This window comes from Schistocerca gregaria, chromosome 5 (assembly GCF_023897955.1).
Source record: "Schistocerca gregaria isolate iqSchGreg1 chromosome 5, iqSchGreg1.2, whole genome shotgun sequence".
NCBI classification, from domain to species: Eukaryota; Metazoa; Arthropoda; class Insecta; order Orthoptera; family Acrididae; genus Schistocerca; species Schistocerca gregaria.
The window spans coordinates 536631002-536650351 of record NC_064924.1 but is presented as its reverse complement, the minus strand read 5'-3'; positions in this window follow the sequence as shown (position 1 = coordinate 536650351).

Sequence of the window (19350 nt, the reverse complement as noted above, 5' to 3'; positions counted from 1 at the left end):
TTGGGGCAAAACGGGCCATGACATTTTTTTCTTTTAATTTAGTTACGACATGGATTATTTAACTGACTATGTATCGACTTTGTACTCAGAGTTCACTTTAATATACATTTCTACAAGTTCATGACGAAAACTATAATCGTAAATTGTATTATCAGTGACACAAAAAACAAACTGAATAAAACGTGTGTCCTACATTTTTATCAGTTTCGTCTGAATGCCCGATAGGGTCTTTGCAGGTCACACGTTCACAAAAATATTCTTGACGTCACCTTTAGTACATTAAAGGCTACCTACAAATTGTGTATTGAATCCAGCCGTCACCTGAATTCTTCTGAGAAAATGTTTTTAAGGGATCTAAGACACAGAGCTTTCTAAACTTCTACATCCTGAGAAACGTGCTCAGAAATGTTTTTATTTCTTCAGTTGAGGAGTTTCCTGTTGTAATTTAGAGTGACGACGGCCATCTTTTTTAGTCCAGAAATTAGCCTTTTACGCTGAACATCTACGTTCCTCTCTAAAGTTTCTTGTGTGTGAAGGCTTGCTGTTCGTGCTTTGTTACTGCTAAACTAAGAGTTATTTGAGCAACATTGGTTCTTTCAGTTTCATCTTTGTAATTTAGAACCACCATAAAAAACCAAACGGTATTACGTCTGTGAGTAAAACATGAATACAATGGAGGGCTTAGAGTCGCACTGATAACGAGGGCATCAAGGGATTACATTCAAAGGTACACGTAGAAATGGTGCTTGAAAACATATGTCCTTGAATTTCCCATGGGTAATAACTTCAAACTTACGTTTCAATCATTTTAGTTAAATACTTGAACACACGTTATGCGTTATGGAGGAAGCAAAGAAATATGAAATCAAGCGTCACACACATGTTATAGGTTTAAAATCAATGCAAGACGCAATCTAAGCGAAATTGCTTTACAGATGACCTAGGCTTTGACTATGTTGTACCTGTAAAAACTAATAAGATGAATTATTTAAAAAAAGACAATGAGACAAGTTAGTAACGTGAGCAGTATTGCAGCTATTTATATTTTGTATACGAAAACGTTTAAAACACATATCACTGTGTACAGTTTCAAACTAATCCTTTGATTGAACACTGCGTCGACGAACATAATCACTGGTGGTCGACTCTGTCCAAGCACGATACTCGCTGGCTACTAGAACGCATCATGAATTTGCCGAATTGGATGTTTCTGAAGTGTAGGCTCTTTTTGTTAATAAAGGTTTGCTATACTGCTTCTTCACCACGTACGTCCCGTTTAACTCCATCTTCACCTGTATACCATAATCACTGAATTTATTTGTTTAGTAAGAGCGTTGTCTTGGAGTACACAACAAAACATACTGAGGAACCTTGGTTTATTCACCTACAAGAAGATACAAAATGCGTACAGCTCATCGCTCGAAAATTAAAATAAAATGATGACCTTGGAGTAGAAGTTTTTTTGGCAACAACAGTCTACAAAAATCTCGCTGTGTACATCATATTATGATTTGTAACTAAGCCAGTTTTGCAACACAACAATACCCAAATGTGCAGCTAGATACCTGGTTGGAAAGAACGAGCTGTGTTGTTAAAAGTAATTCATACGTTTCTTGCAATTATGTTCATACGTTTCTTGTAATTATCAAATTTTATTCCGTAGTGGTGTTACTCGACGTTAAGTGAACCTTGCCTCATTTTTATTATTTCTTCTGTCTGAGGAACTTCAATAATATTTCATAGTAATGCAAATAAAAGTGCTGATTGTTTATTACTAAACGGAATATTAAGGATGGTAACAGTAGGAGATGATATTGAGCTCGATTCGTTGATAGCACAACGAATTCCCCCTCCCCGCCCCCCTCTCCACGTCACCGATCACTTGATGAGAGCTGGATGAAGCGTTATTCAAAGGAGTAGCAAGATTTTACAGTTTTTAAATGGGGTGAATTAGAACAATAGAACTGCCCTGACATTGAGGGAACATTGATCGATGATGGATAATTTTACTAAAACAATGCACAATGTGGGCATCACAGGTAAATTCCCTGCTCTAATACAACAACTTACCTTATTTACCTTATTGACGTAACTCACTTTATTTTTATTAGCTGACCTGTCCGGTATTAGGTGACTGAATAGGCTGCAGACATCATTGTTCGGAAACGGAAACCGATCTGACCTGTGCGGTGTTAATTGCTAAAATGTTGCATACAGACACGAAAGGATGAGAATAAATACGTCAAGAGGGTATCAGCACTGAATCGAAAGGTAATTAACGAAAGGACACTAATTATGTACTATCGTTCGTGTCCGAATGATCTGCCGCCAACCTCTCCTACTATTGCGTGTAACACGAGGAAATAACAACATGAATGATTAACAGTCAAGGAATAAAGTTTGGATTAATATAGGAGCCGACGCAACACACAAATTTACATAAACTTTTACGAATAGCTATGTTAACAGCTACGACAATTCCATCTGCACACCTCGAGCTACATATGGTAAAATGTGATAGTACAAGTCGAACGTAAAAGAACAGCGCTCATTAGTTTATTATCATAAACAGTTTCTTTGCTGTCACCACCTGTACACCTTCCCGCAGTGTCGGTAGGTTAACTGCAATCTTCGCAGATATATTACAATCATCGCTCCTTTCACAATAAAAGTAAGATTTTTCGTTTTACGCGTCGTCACATTATAGACTACAAGAATAAAAATGAGGGTAAAAATTAATGAAACGTTTTATAGGCCATTTGAATGCTTGTTGTTGTCAGGTCTACAGGAAACAATACAAGCAGTCAACGGCAGCGATGGTGAAAGTTATATCTGAGCATTGTATCTTCAAGTGACCTTTTAGTAAAGAAACACAAAGTGTAAAATAAGATGTAGGAAGTAAAATATTTCAGAAATGAGAAGTTAAGACAAGTTTACAAATATAATAATTTGCTAAGAAATCATCTGTTTTCATTTGCATACTTATCAATGAAGCAATGCTTCATTGATAAGTATGCAAATGAAAACAGAATTAGTTTTTATGTCTCACAACTTGTCGAAAGCTCAACAGTCTTACGCTCTAGGATCGTTTGTCATTTTTATAAATGAGATCAGTTTGCTGGAAGAAAGAGCCACGGAGAGAAACAAAACGTAACGGTAGTTGTCACGATGAGTTGTATACATTTATGGCTTTGACTCAAGTACACTCCTGGAAATGGAAAAAAGAACACATTGACACCGGTGTGTCAGACCCACCATACTTGCTTCGGACACTGCGAGAGGGCTGTACAAGCAATGATCACACGCACGGCACAGCGGACACACCAGGAACCGCGGTGTTGGCCGTCAAATGGCGCTAGCTGCACATAATTTGTGCACCGCCGCCGTCAGTGTCAGCCAGTTTGCCGTGGCATACGGAGCTTCATCGCAGTCTTTAACACTGGTAGCATGCCGCGACGGCGTGGACGTGAACCGTATGTGCAGTTGAAGGACTTTGAGCGAGGGCGTATAGTGGGCATGCGGGAGGCCGGGTGGACGTACCGCCGCATTGCTCAACACGTGGGGGGTGAGGTCTCCACAGTACATCGATGTTGTCGCCAGTGGTCGGTCGAAGGTGCACGTGCCCGTCGACCTGGGACCGGACCGCAGCGACGCACGGATGCACGCCAAGACCGTAGGATTCCACACAGTGCCGTAGGGGACCGCACCGCCACTTCCCAGCAAATTAGGGACACTGTTGCTCCTGGGGTATTGGCGAGGACCATTCGCAACCGTCTCCATGAAGCTGGGCTACGGTCCCGCATACCGTTAGGCCGTCTTCCGCTCCGCCCCAACATCGTGCAGCCCGCCTCCAGTGGTGTCGCGACAGGCGTGAATGGAGGGACGAATGGAGACGTGTCGTCTTCAGCGATGAGAGTCGCTTCTGCCTTGGTGCCAATGATGGTCGTATGCGTGATTGGCGCCGTGCAGGTGAGCGCCACAATCAGGACTGCATACGACCGACGCACACAGGGCCAACACCCGCCGTCATGGTGTGGGGAGCGATCTCTTACACTGGCCGTACACCTCTGGTGATCGTCGAGGGGACACTGAATAGTGCACGGTACATCCAAACCGTCATCGAACCCATCGTTCTACCATTCCTAGACCGGCAAGGGAACTTGCTGTTCCAACAGGACAATGCACGTCCGCATGTATCCCGTGCCACCCAACGTGCTCTAGAAGGTTTAAGTCAACTACCCTGGCCAGCAAGATCTCCGGATCTGGTCCCTATTGAGCATGTTTGGGACTGGATGAAGCGTCGTCTCACGCGATCTGCACGTCCAGCACGAACGCTGGTCCAACTGAGGCGCCAGGTGGAAATGGCATGGCAAGCCGTTCCACAGGACTACATCCAGCATCTCTACGATCGTCTCCATGGGAGAATAGCAGCCTGCATTGCTGCGAAATGTGGATATACACTGTACTAGTGCCGACATTGTGCATGCTCTGTTGCCTGTGTCTATGTGCTTGTGGTTCTGTCAGTGTGATCATGTGATGTATCTGACCCCAGGAATGTGTCAATAAAGTTTCCCCTTCCTGGGACAATGAATTCACGGTGTTCATATTTCAATTTCCAGGAGTTTATTTATGAGTAGTAACTTGTTTATCCGTCACAGTCATGGTAATTGTACATATGAAATCTTTGATTTTAAAAACTTTTCACTATTTATACACCTGAGAAGTTCTGTGCTTTGTATTCTAAATTTCGTTCTTTCCTCCTATAACTGACTAATAAACAGTTGAAATATTTGGTCGTTTAACGTCGATACTTATTTGGGGGAACCTTAGTTTTTGGGAAGCAATTTGTGCTTGAGAATAAAGTATCGTCACCGAGGACTGAACCAAGGCTGTCCATCGTTGCGCGGCGGCGGTGGCCTGAAGCGGGCTTCGAGTGTTGCCAAGCGACGACAAGTAGCGGCGCTGTGTCACCTGGGATACGGGGCGTGAATATGAACTGCCGTAGCTAAAGACAGATGCTGGTCTCTGCATTAGTTAGCTGGACTGTTTACCCTTCGCTCACCAGGGCATACCTGAAGCATTCGCCGGGACCGTCTGATGTTTTCATTAAGACTTCATACGCAATGCTGACCTGTGATGAAGTTAATTAGTACATTCGAGTTACGAATAGACTGTAATTTACACACACTCACACCACGCACACACACGCACACACTCACACACACACACACACACACACACACACACACACACACACACACACATTTGCATGACCTGAATCCGTGGGGCATACAGTTCTCCACCAGCAATAAGTTGGTGTCGCTGTTTGCTGGACGCGACACGTAACGTGTTAACAAATTAGACTGTATTTGTCAGATATTTAACACATGAAATAATTCCTTAATTGGAAGCCCCTTTTTTGTTTACGACTAGCACCAGGCAGACGGCAGTGCAGTGTAACGGTGTCTGATTCGTGATTAATATAGTCACGTTGTTGTTCTTGTGCTCTTCAGTCCTGAGACTGGTTTGATGCAGCTCTCCATGCTACTCTATCCTATGAAACCTTCTTCATTTCCCAGTACCTACTGCAACCTAAATCCTACTGAATCTGTTTAGTGTAGTCATCTCTTGGTCTCCCTCTACGATTTTTACCCTCCACGCTGCCCTCCAACACTAAATTGGTGATCCCTTGATGCCTCAGAACATATCCTACGAACCGATCCCTTCTTCTGCTCAAGTTGTACCACAAACTTCTCTTCCCCCAATTCTATTCAGTGTCTCCTCATTAGTTATGTGGTCTACCCATCTAATCTTCAGCCCTCTTCTGTAGCACCACATTTCGAAAGCTTCTATTCTCTTGTTGTCCAAACTATTTATCGTCCATGTTTCACTTCCATACATGGCTACACTCCATACAAATACATTCAGAAACGACTTCCTGACACTTAAATCTATGCTCGATGTTAACAAATTTCTCTTCTTCAGAAACGCTTTCCTTGCCATTTCCAGTCTACATTTTATATCCTCTCTACTTCGACCATCATCAGTTATTTTGCTCCCCAAATAGCAAAACTCCTTTACTACTTTAAGTGTCTCATTTCCTAATCTAATTCCCTCAGCATCACCCGACTCAATTCGACTACATTCCATTATCCTTGTTTTGCTTTTGCTGATGTTCATCTTATATCCTCCTTTCAAGACACTATCCATTCCGTTCAACTGCTCTTGCGAGTCCTTTGCTGTCTCTGACAGAACTACGATGTCATCGGCGAACCTCAACATTTTTATTTCTTCTCCATGGATTTTTATACCTACTCCGCATTGTTCTTTTGTTTCCTTTACTGCTTGCCCAATATACAGATTGAATAACATCGGGGAGAGACTATAACCCTGTCTCACATATAGTCACATGCAATTTAATTTACAACATACTCATCGACAACTGAGCTTGATGCGGCGTTATTGTCAACTGCTGCTTGAGCGGGAAATTGGTTTGCGGGGTCGGCTTCTACCGTTATCACGTGTTCTTGTGAGTGGGAGTGTCTATCAACATGTGCAGAACGTGCTTAAGAGGGTGAGAAGACGGCGAGTGTCCTAGGATTCATCACTGATTCCCACTCGTATTCCAGTTCAGCAGAGGTGACTACACATGTCCTGTGCGCTTTCAAATGTCTTTATAAATGTCTGTTTGCGTGTTCCACATAGCATCTTCGCTTGCAGGAGCTTTCCCAATACTACCTTGGCCGTTCAAACCTAAGTGTAAGAACACTAGATTTACATACACAACTCCGACTCTAGTAACTACACACAGCTACTTATGGAACTTTCCTTTCCTTGGTAGCTCCATGGATTTCAAAACTTGTTTTGTATTACTTGGCTCAGCCAATATTTACAGTGGTTCTTTGTATTACATGAATGCAGTGTCAGCAGTAATTTTAGTATGGCCTGATACAAATAATTTCAATTTTCTTTTCTTCAGGACCTGGAACTCAATATGTCTTATTTAGAGTACTTGGGGTATCACTGTTTAATGCTCACACGCGATAAATCGTCGGTTACGCGAGTTCGAATTAGGTATGACCAGCAAGATTCAAATGGCTCCAAGCACAATGGGACTTACACCTGAGGTCATCAGTCCCCTAGACTTAGAACTACTTAAACCTAACTAACGAAAGGACAGCACACACATCCATGCCCGACGCAGAATTCAAACCTGCGACCGTAGCAGTCGCGCGATTCCGGACTGAAGCGCCTAGAACCGCTCCGCCACACCGGCCGGCTGACCAGCAAGACAAAAAAAGTTAAGCCATCCCCAAAGAAACCAAAGATTATAAATTATGAAGAAACACTCATTCAAAGGTTCATAGTTGCTACCAACATACCACGAGACTGAAAATGTACTATGTAACTGGCATTATAATTATATGCTTTTCTTTTCCTCTAAGCAAAAGATTACATGCCATGTTTAATACTTAACAGTATACTAATATATCTCTTTCCATTAGAGCAACTAGAATTAAAACTAGTGTGCTTTGCTTCTCATTTCTCCCATGCTAACAGTTTTGCTGAGGAATATACTACTATTATTTTTTTAGTTCTACTGTTCAAACATGTGTAGGGAACACATAATGTATACGATATGTACTTCTATATACAACCTCATGTGGGTGGCACTAGGGCAATGTCGTTCACTTAATGTAGTCGTCACTCATAATAGCAGTGCAGGATGCCAAATTGCCATTTCCAGTTCTCACTAATATCACTTATGCAAAAAGACACTGATTTCTACAGGAGCTTAGAAACCGAGTCTATTTTCATGTAGCATTTATACAACTACACACAGCAAAAAAAGTCTTGCATTCAAAGAACTCTTGAAGATAGATGTTGACTGTGGATATTGTATCTCACACACACAGTCCCTTTAACTGTTCAGAGATGTACCTAAACCTGACGAAAGATGTAAACAACCATGGATGAGCAGCGCCTATTAGGTGGACGGGCTCCGACAGCAGATCACTTATAGTCATTCCACCAGAAAGGAGGTACATAGCTCATATTGTATGTATTTCAAACATCCCTAGACGGTAAATACAGCGTATCGATCGCGTCCGCATTGTTACTTTGTTCCAGCAAGGGCTCTGAACAAAGTAGGCGTCCAGGCATCTCAGAGTGAACCAAAACGATGTTGTTCCGACTTGGAGGAGATACGGAGATACACGCCTCTCTCAGGCCGCCCAAGGGCTACTACTCCAGCGGATGACCGCTACCTACGGATAATGGCTCGGAGGAACCCTGCCAGCAACGCCACCATGTTGAATAATGCTTTTCGTGCAGCCAGAGGACGTCGTGTTACCACTCAAACTGTGCGCAGCAGGCTGCATAATGCGCTACTTCACTCCCTACCTCCATGGCGAGGTCCATCTTTGAAACCACAACAACATGCAGAGCGGTACAGATGCGCCCGACAACATGCCGAATGGACCGCTCAGGATTGGCTTCAGGTTCTATTCACCGAATAGTGACGCATATGCCCCCAACTACAGAATTGTCGGAGACGTCTTTGGAGGCAACCTGGTCAGGCTGAACGCGTTAGACACACTGTCCAGCGACTGCAGAAAGGTGGACGTTATGTACTGTATTTGGGTGGTATTATGTGAAGCCGATGAACGTCGCAGGTGGTCACGGAAGGCGTCGTAACCACTGTACGATACATGAAAGTCATCCTCTGACCGCTAATGCAACCATGTCGGCAGCATATTTGAGAGGCATTTGTCTTCACGGACGACAATTCGCGTCCCCATCGTGCACATCTTGTGAATGACTTACTTCAGGATAATGACATCGCTCGACTAGAGTGGCCAGCATTTTCTTCAGACATGAACCGTACCGAACGTGCCTGGGATAGATTGAAAAGGGCTGTTTATGGACGACGTGATCCAGCAACCACTCTGAGGGATCTACCCCGTATCGCCGTTGAGGAGTGGGGAAATCTGGACTAACATTGCCTTGATTAACTTGTGGATAGTATGTCACGATGAATACAGGCATGCAGCAATGCATACGGATGTAATAGTGGGCATTAGAGATACTGGTGTGTACAGCTGTCTGGACCACCACCTCTCAAGGGCTCACTGGGCATGGTACAACATGCAATGTGTAGTTTTCATGAGCAATAAAAAGGGCGGATGTGATGTTTATCTTGACCTCAATTCTAATTTCCTGTACAGGTTCCAGAACTCCAGGAATCGAGGTGATGCAAAACTTTTTTCGATGTGTGTATTTACAAATAATTCATTCAGGCTGAATAGGCTGTCTACCCTTCGGGCGAATGTCCTTAACATTCAAGGCATTGGGCATAGACAGCATCCTTAACCGTATGAGTCTTACTTAAACTCGCTGAAAAACATTACCATGACATGCCTTTGTTTTAATTCAGTTTAGTACAAGGGCTCTAGCATTCACTATTGAATGGCACAGGCCGCTTGAATGGTTGATCATTGCATTCCTTCTTCGAAATTCCCTATGCCCAATAGGAAATAGACTCTGGAAACTTTCACTACGAGAAAAGGACAACAAATGGTTCCATTCTCAATTTTATCTTCAATCTGTACTGGTTTCTCTATCCTGTGGCACGTGACACCAACAGCGCCCGATGCCAAACAATTCTGTAGGGACTGAGCAGGCTCTTTAATCGTATTGGTAATCCTCCTGATGAAAATGTCAACAACAAAGGTCATACATAGTTGCACTTGTGTCAAGTGTAACGAAGCTCGGAATATCTCCTTAAACTACATTAACAGTTGTCTGAACAACTTCTTGTGCAGGTTTCCCATGATTCAGAGTCGCCACAGGGCTCTTCCCAAAGGTCTAAGCTATCGTTATATCGCAACAAATGCAGTTGCCAGTTGGAAATGGTGCCCACTTTGTGTCCCCCAACTGTCATCAGGGAGCAAGATGGAGTCGGATCCAGTTTGATACTTAGTTGACAAGCTGAGCTCACCTGTCACCTCAACAATACGAACGTCATGATTCTCTGATTGCGTCCAGTTCAGAGAAGGTTCCGTATTTTTCGCGTGCCTGTCTTTAACGTCATCCGGTCTGTTGCCATGATTAGAATATCGTGGCGGTTGCTGTTTCTCGTTAGTTTTGGTGTCAGTGCTTGCCAAAATTTTAACGCCACTGGTTCTGAGGTGTCCCATTGTAGTTTGTGTGATATGAAGGTTTGAACCGGTGGTCAATATTCCTCCGACGCCGGTTAAATCACGGCGAGTTCCAAATGTCTAATGATTGTTTTGATTCGCCGGTGCGGGCTGCGGCGCTGTGTCGTCACCACAGCGTCTGTTACTCCACTCGTGATTGTTGGTGTGCGAGACAATGTTGACAGGCTACGTGCTAATCTATGACCGTGCGATGCCCCACCCAGCTGCATCCTTATATTGATCAGTCTTCGCCTATGGAAAAATGATATGAGCGTGTGGCATCGTTGGGTGGGAGGCGCCATCCAGGGAAGTTCCGCCGAAAAATGAAAGTCTTATTTGAGTTGACGCCACATTGGACGACTTGCCCACCGGTGGTAAGGATGTAATCATGAGATCATGAGGACAACACAACATACAATTCCAAGGCGGCTAAAATCTCCAAACTGGCCGGGAATCGAACATGGGCCCGCTTGAAAGAGAGGCGAGTACGTTGCCACCCACCTAACCACGCAGACTCCGCCTGTAGCTACCGTGATTGGTAATTGTAAGTGGAAGTGTAATTGGCGGACACTCGCATGCAGTGAGACCTCAGTGTTGATTTCACTAATCGCTGTAAGCACTGCAGAACTGAGCTCTTGCCACACAATCTTTAATTTTGAGTAATTGGAACCGATATAGTAACCCGACAAGCAATCAAGGGGGAGGACAGCTCAGTCATAACCACTTTGAAATAGCGACGTACTCTGCATATCGACGATATGGATTCTACACATGTATTACTTTCGTTGCAGCACCAAATACACTCTCATCCGTACACAATAAATCTATTTTAAACTTGAGATACTTTTTCACAAAATAACACTACAATAACGAGTGAAAAGATCGTGCTAGGTATTAAAGATGAATAGCTTCTGTGGCGGCACTATTTTTAGTTTTTGTAACTAATAAATATCTTTCTTTAACATTATCTTTACACAGAACTGACCACTGAATGAAAATGAATTTTTACACTAAGGTTTCACGATTATTTTCAACGTAAGGAATTTTTGAACTGATAGTACTTCAATGCAACATAACAGCAATACTTTCCTGCACATTTGTCGAAAGACCAGTTTAGTTTGTCTTATATCATGAATTAGTAAAATAGTATCTTTTACACGCCACAGTAATAATGTTTTTGTAGCAATGAAAATGTGCTAAATACCTTAATAAAATATATGGTACTTTGAATGCTACCTGATGCTTTGCTTAATATTGCAATAATAACTTTAAAACCTAAGTATATCCAGCACATGATCTGAAAATGTTTCTGATTAAATTTCACCGTATGTGGAAAGAACACACTAAACATCTACAGAAATAATAAAACTGTGATAAAGAGTGTGGCTTTTTAACCCATGTATTACTTTACATCTACAAGAAGATGACGAATCATGTCATTTACTAAATTTCCGCCACTATGAAAAATAGAATATACTAAACATCACTATAAAAATAAATATTTCAGTCCTTTTGTATTGTTGAGAGAAGTATAGCAGCATCTGACGAGATCTGGCTACCGATGACTGCGTTAGGAGCTTTTACACAGTGGCTTTCACGTTCTAATTTTCATCGTAATATTTGGCCAGTACAGTGGGTAATGCTGCAACATTGTGTCTGCCTCTTAACAGCAAAGAACGACTTCCCAATGGCCTTCGCAATAACATTGACACTTCTACTGGTTTGACAGATAGACGCTCTATACTGTAGGATTGTGTGCAGCGGTAATTTCCAGTCCATCCGAGGCAGTTTACATATGATTCTGATCCTTTTAATCACCACATAATACAGCACGTGGGCATCGAACCACGCGCTGCTTCACAACCTTTCCGACTCACGATGTCCACTGTTGTGGAACATCTTGTCGTAACGTTTCTCCCGCTTTATTCTTCCGCGAGGAAGTCCCTTTACATTTTAAGTCAAGTCTAAAGCAATGGTTCGTTACAGCTTTAATCACTTACCAATAGGCCTATATAGAGATTAATACAAAAATACTTTATTTACAGGTATTCATTTTAAATATGGTTACTTCGAAGGCCAGTGTCAACACCCTAGCGGCAATCTGCCTTACTTTACCCTGTTGCCGTTAAATGGCTTATGCACCCTCAATGCTATATCATCTCACTGCTTACATTATACTTGTTTTTACAACTGTCCTGCTACAGATTGCATTTTTTAAGTTGTGACAGAGGAAAACTAATTAACTTACACGAAATGAAATGGAACATTTCCTAACTGCGTCACGTAGTTGTGTCGGTAAAACCGAAAGGAAGTATCCCAAATGACGCCTGGTATCTCACTTATATTAATCGCCTTTTTCGTATTTCAAATCTTCATGCAGGGCCAACACCCGCTCCTTTCATCTCCCAGATTTCAACTTAAATATTTATGGTCGTCCTATCCTTCTCCTCACCCTTGACGGCTACCTAACCTAGACTCCCCATCTCGTTACAATCCTACACAAAGCCCACAACAGACCCCAGCACCTCAAACTGGTGTCCGGCTCGGCATGGAGACTGCATCCTCCCACCATCCTTCACAACTAGAAATCCTTGATCTACCCCATCCCTTGTTAAGCCACCATCGCTTGGATTACAGCCCCTCCCAGGTCTGTAAAGCCCTCCAAATCCTAGAACGCTATGCACTCAGCAACCTCGCCTTCAGTATCCACCTTACATCCTCCATGCGCATCTTCTATGACCACATCCCATTCCCCCACCTTTGCTATTCCTTGAACACATCCACCTACTGGATTCCTCCAATCCTCTGGTGTCCCCCTTCCTCTCCGCCTATAGCCCATTACCATGGCTTTACCCTCTCTCCATCTCCACACCTTCCACCGCCTTTCCGAAAGCAACTTCCAGCACCTATTCCAGATGATGAGCTTTGACCAAATATCCACCATTCCTAACAACTCTAACCCTACCTTACTCCCCCTACTCCTCAGGGCTCCCTCTGCCCTCCCCTTCTCTTCCCATGAGCAGTTTTTCCCCTCCACACCACCTCCCTCTCTAATGCCCCCCTCCTGTGTCTCTGGACTCACTCCTGCCTTGTCTTCCACATTCATCTCTCACCCTGCCCATATCTGGCCTCTTGGTGTGCTTCTTGCCCCCACCAGTGTTTCCTAAGTGCACTTACAACTGCCACCTGTATTCTTCAAACTTTATTTTTGTAAAGTCATTTGGCTGAAGATCGATGGACTGTGCCGCTGCCAGCCCTCCCCTGCCCATATGGGACAGGGAATGAAAATACATAAAAAAATTTCATGTATGGCGGGATTGCACCAATATCTAGTGTTATTAACATAGCAATCAAAGTGTTTTCTCAGAATATCCTGTTTAGAGTTAAAAGCTTTTGGGTTGAAACATTCATTCTAAAGATGCTCGTGGGCAGCCATTAAACCCTTTTCAAATTCATCACATGCAGTACATTTATTGGCAGTAGCAGCTGTCCACACGGCCCCTTCACCCTCTAAATATACTGCAAAAACTGAATTTTCTGCCTTTCGTCCCATGGTCTAGGCAAGACACATCTTGAAACTTTTATGCACCTGAAACTTGCACTGCTTTAGTAAGCTTTCTTCAAGAAGCATCGCCACTAAAGTAAGAGCTGCCCATACCGATTCATTCACATACTCTGAATGGGGACTAAAGTGTTCTGTTTCATTATGGTAAGTTCAGCAGTAAGGGTGACCCGACTCATACATTTTTTGTATGTAAGTTGTGTGGACGCGCCACGATACGTCATTGCCATACATGCCGTAACCTTGTGGTTCATGTCAACAGACTTGTGCAGACACGTGTTTGTGCCACTCAGAAATCTCATGAATCAATACACCCTCTCTTAGCTCATTTTGTATGGCTTCACCCGCACCACCTTATTCATGTGTGCCTATACATTATGTCTCTGCATAGTATCTTCACACTCGGTATTCTACATTACGTTAACTTTGTTTTTTCCTCCTCAATCCATCTCGTTAATTCATTGGAAGATATATGACAGTGAACGTCTAGGTGCTCAATACCACTATCTCAGGGCCATTCCCTGAACTCTCAACTTGAGGCAGCTAGTGTTCAGTGGTTTCTAGGGTTAACTACACTGTCTGCAGTGAATGTACATCGCTTGTTAACTTGTTTACTGCCTCCAGTACGGCTTTTTAGGTTTTTGTAATTTCCTTAATTACGGTAGAAGTGCTTGAAAAACGGATATTCATGTAAGCGGCCAATTTCTCATCTCGCTTAGTGAGAGTGATATTAATTTGTTTGGCTAACTTTTTGTCCCGTTGCTAGGTACCGTCTGCTTGCGCGGAAGTTGGCGTGGTCTTGTTGGCCATATAGATCAAGAGTGCTATTAATTTGCGCAGAAAACTGTTTATCACGTCCTGCTAGGGTATTGCTCATTTGTGCATAAATTCACGTTGTTTTCTCTGTCACGCTTACTAATCATTATTCAGATTTCCTTAAATAACACTGTGAATGGAACTACATTTTCACTCGTTTCGGGAATTTCCTCGCTAGACTCTTCTTGAGGGTTGGACCCCGTTTCAGAAATGATGGGGTCCACTTCCTCTGCTACTGGGTCTCCATTACTCACGACAGAGCAATCAGCTTCAATATTCATTTGGTTTTCAGTATCCATTGGCGTACCTTTTCCTATTTTGGTCATTACATGGAAATATTGATGTTATTTGAAGTTTATTTATGTAGTAATCCAAATTACAAATGTTACGATTGATGCAGCAAATATTATTTCTGTTCACTTTTGAGCAAGATGAACGCTCATTTTTAGGTCAGCAAAATATCTTCTAAGGTCCATCCTATCTGCGCACTCCCGTAATGCTGCCGTATTTTTAACGACTTTTGACAACTCTGCAGTTAACAGAATTCAGTGTCTATCAACACAGAACTAACTATCGTTTACTATGAGTTATGAATTGCTAGATGAGATATTTTAAGAAAACGAAAGATCGCGTGGTGCGAAATGCGAGCAGTAGAGAAGGGCAGCCCTTATCCGTTCTTCAGTGGTGCTTCATCGCTTGCTGATGTCATACTGTCAAACGGATGACATAGGAAAATGGGAGTATTTCTACAATCCAATAATACTGGAAGTGATGAAGGAAAGAAATTGCATTAATATAAATTGAAACCTTACAGCTTTGCCATTTACGAAACATTAATGCCATTTATAACTTTTTTAAAAAAATTACGTCCTTTAGATGGCATCCTCCAGTACAAATACATTCGTGATATCTGCTGATGAGATTCCTCATTGCCCGCTGCGACATCTCAGCCGGGATGCTATGAATCGCTTCCAGAATTCTCTGTTTTAACTCATCCAGGCTTCTTGGTCAAGTTGTGTAGACTTTGCTCTTGAGATAGCCCCACAAGAAAAAAATCACAAATGGATAAACCTGGAGATCTAGGGGCCACGGAATGTTACCGAATCATGAGATCACACTGTTGCTAAAAAATTCTAGCACCTTTCCCATTGATTGCCATGCATCGTGTATTGTCGCTTCGTCCTGTAGAAACCATGCTTTTTGAATGTTTGGAAGGTTGCTCAGTGCCGGTGTATCGAAAGTTCGTAACATGCCCACGTAACGATCGGCATCGACAGTTATTGTCTTCCCTTGTTGTTTTGTGAAAAAATACGGTCCGATAATTCCGTGTGATGAAACACAACACCATTCTGTCAGTTTACTTGCGTGTAAAGGGCGCTCATGAACGTCATTAGGGTTTATTTATTGCCCAGTAAGGATAGTTCCGTTTATTCACATAATCTGTGACATGAAAAAAAATGGGCCTCATCTGACACGTACAACTCGTTTTGAAATACACCGTTATTGTTCACGTTTGTTATCATTTCTTGACAGAATCCTAATCGTAACCGATAATTGTTGTCCTTCTATTGTTAACCAACTGTAGTTTGTAGGGATAAAATTTTAAATCGAGATGATGAATTCAACGAACATTCTTCCAGTACATCCCAACCACTGGAGCTTGCTAACGAACTGAACGCCGTAGGCTCCGTAAAACAGACTTGCGCACAACATCAATGTTCGCTGGAGAACGCACACTTCTTGGTAGTCCTGTTGGTTTTCTCATGAGGGAAGATCGCGTCTCTTCAAGGTTATTAATCCAAAATTTTGTTTCGTGTTTTGACGGAACGGCATCATGACGCCCTAAATTATAAGAACGACAAATCTCCCTCTGCAACACTATCAAGCTATCTTTGTTTCAACAAATTATTTTTATGGCTAACGCATGCTGTTTTTCGTTCCACTGATACATAATTACTGGATTGATCGACTGTTTACTCGGTAACTTTCTCGAACCTACAGTGCTGCCACCGGCCAGTGACTGCCACTACTCATTTCAAACATTCGCGTTATTATGTGTCACCCTGTACTCTTCCTATATATAATTTTCTTAATAGACACTTCGTTGGATCGGTCATACTTCAGATTTTATAATATAGTTTTCTATCGTACCTGTGGTCTAGGGTTAGCGTCTTTGATTCATATTCAAAACGTTGTCTGGCCCAAGTTCGATCCCCGCCACTTTCTAAATTTTGATAAATTATCAGCATTGGCGGCCGAAGACTTCCGGCATAAGAAATCAGCCTCATACTGCCAACGGCCTTGTCAAAGCGGGCGGAGGATCGGATAGAGGTTAAGAGCACTCTCTTGTCCTAGGGGTGGGAAATTGCCCCTAAAGGCAGAAGAATCAGCAATGATCGACGGCATGAGGATGCAGAAGGCAATGGAATCCACTGCATTAAAGTCACGTAACGTGCATCCACAGGACATGTGGCCTGTAGTTGAAGAAATGCCATGATGATCTGTCCATTGGCCAAAGATTCCAGAATAGTCCCCCATTCGGATCTCCGGGAGGTGACTACAAAGGGTGAGGTTACCATGAGAAAAATATTGAATAGTCAACGAGAGGATAACGCTCTACGAGTCGGAAGCTTGAACGTGGTAGGGAAACTAGAAAATCTAAAAAGGGAAATGCAAAGGCTCAATCTGGATATAGTAGGAATCAGTGAAGTGAAGTGGAATGAAGACAAGGATTTCAGGTCAGATGAGTATCGGGTAATATCAACAGCAGCAGAAAATGGTATAACAGGTGTAGGATTCGTTATGAATAGGAAGGTAGGGCAGAGGGTCTGTTACTGTGAACAGTTCAGTGACTGGGTAGTTCTAATCAGAATCGACAGCAGACCAACACCGACAACGATAGTTCAGGTATACATGCCGACGTCACAAGCTGAAGATGAACAGATAGAAAAAGTATATGAGGATATTGAAAGGGTAATGCAGTATGTAAAGGGGAACGAAAATCTAATAGTCATGGGCGACTGGAATGCAGTTGTAGGAGAAGGAGTAGAAGAAAAGGTTACAGGAGAATATGGGCTTGGGACAAGGAATGAAAGAGGAGAAAGATTAATTGAGTTCTGTAACAATTTTCAGCTAGTAATAGCGAATACCCTGTTCAAGAATCACAAGAGGAGGAGGTATACTTGGAAAGGGACAGGAGATACGGGAAGATTTCAATTAGATTACATCGCGGTCAGACAGAATTCCGAAATCAGATATTGGATTGTAAGGCGTACCCAGTAGCAGATATAGACTCAGATCACAATATAGTAGTGATGAAGAGTAGGCTGAAGTTCAAGATATTAGTCAGGAAGAATTAATACGCAAAGAAGTGGGATATGGAAGTTCTAAGGAATGACAAGGTAAGTTTGAAGTTCTCTAACGCTATAGATACAGCAATAAGGAATAGCGCAGTAGACAGCACAGTTGAAGAGGAATGGACATCTCTAAAAAGGGCCATCACAGAAGAAGGGAAGGAAAACATAGGTACAAAGAAGGTAACTGCGAAGAAATCATGGGTAACTGAAGAAATACTTCAGTTGATTGATGAAAGGAGGAAGTACAAACATGTTCCGGGAAAATCAGGAATACAGAAATACAAGTCGCTGAGGAATGAAATAAATACGAAGTGCAGGGAAGCTAAGACGAAATGGCTGCAGGAAAAATGTGAAGACATCTTAAAAGATATGGTTGTCGGAAGGACAGACTGAGCATACAGGAAAGTCAAAACAACCTTTGGTGACATTCAAAGCAACGGTGGTAACATTAAGAGTGCAACGGGAATGCCACTGTTAAATGCAGAGGAGAGAGCAGATAGGTGGAAAGAATACATTGAAAGCCTCTATGAGGGTGAAGATTTGTCTGATGTGATAGAGGAAAAAACAGGAGTCGGTTGAGAAGAGATAGGGGATCAACTATTAGAATCGGAAATTAAAAGAGCTTTGGAGGACTTACGGTCAAATAAGGTAGAAGGGATAGATAACATTCCATCAGAATTTCTAAAATCATTAGGGGAAGTGGCAACAAAACGACTATTCACGTTGGTGTGTAGAATATATGAGTCTGGCGACATACCATCTGACTTTCGGAAAGGCATCATCCACACAATTCCGAAGACGGCAAGAGCTGACAAGTGCGAGAATTATCGCACAATCAGCTTAACAGCCATGCATCGAAGCTGCTTACAAGAATAATATACAGAAGTATGGAAAAGAAAATTGAGAATGCACTAGGTGACGAACAGTTTGGCTTTAGGAAAAGTAAAGGCACGAGAGAGGCAATTCTGACGTTACGGCTAATAATGGAAGCAAGGCTAAAGAAAAATCAAGACACGTTCATAGGATCTGTCGACCTGGAAAAAGCGTTCGACAATATAAAATGGTGCAAGCTGTTCGAAATTCCTAAAAAAAGTAGGGGTAAGCTATAGGGAGAGACGGATCATATACAATATGTACAACAACCAAGAGGGAATAATAAGAGTGGACGATCAAGAACAAAGTGCTCGTATTAATAAGGGTGTAAGACAAGGCTGTAGTCTTTCGCCCCTACTCTTAAATCTGTACATCGAGGAAGCAATGATGGAAATAAAAGAAAGGTTCACGAGTGGAATTAAAATACAAGGTGAAAGGATATCAATGATACGAGTTGCTGATGACATTGCTATCCTGAGTGAAAGTGAAGAAGAATTAAATGATCTGCTGAACGGAATGAGCAGTCTAATGAGTACACAGTATG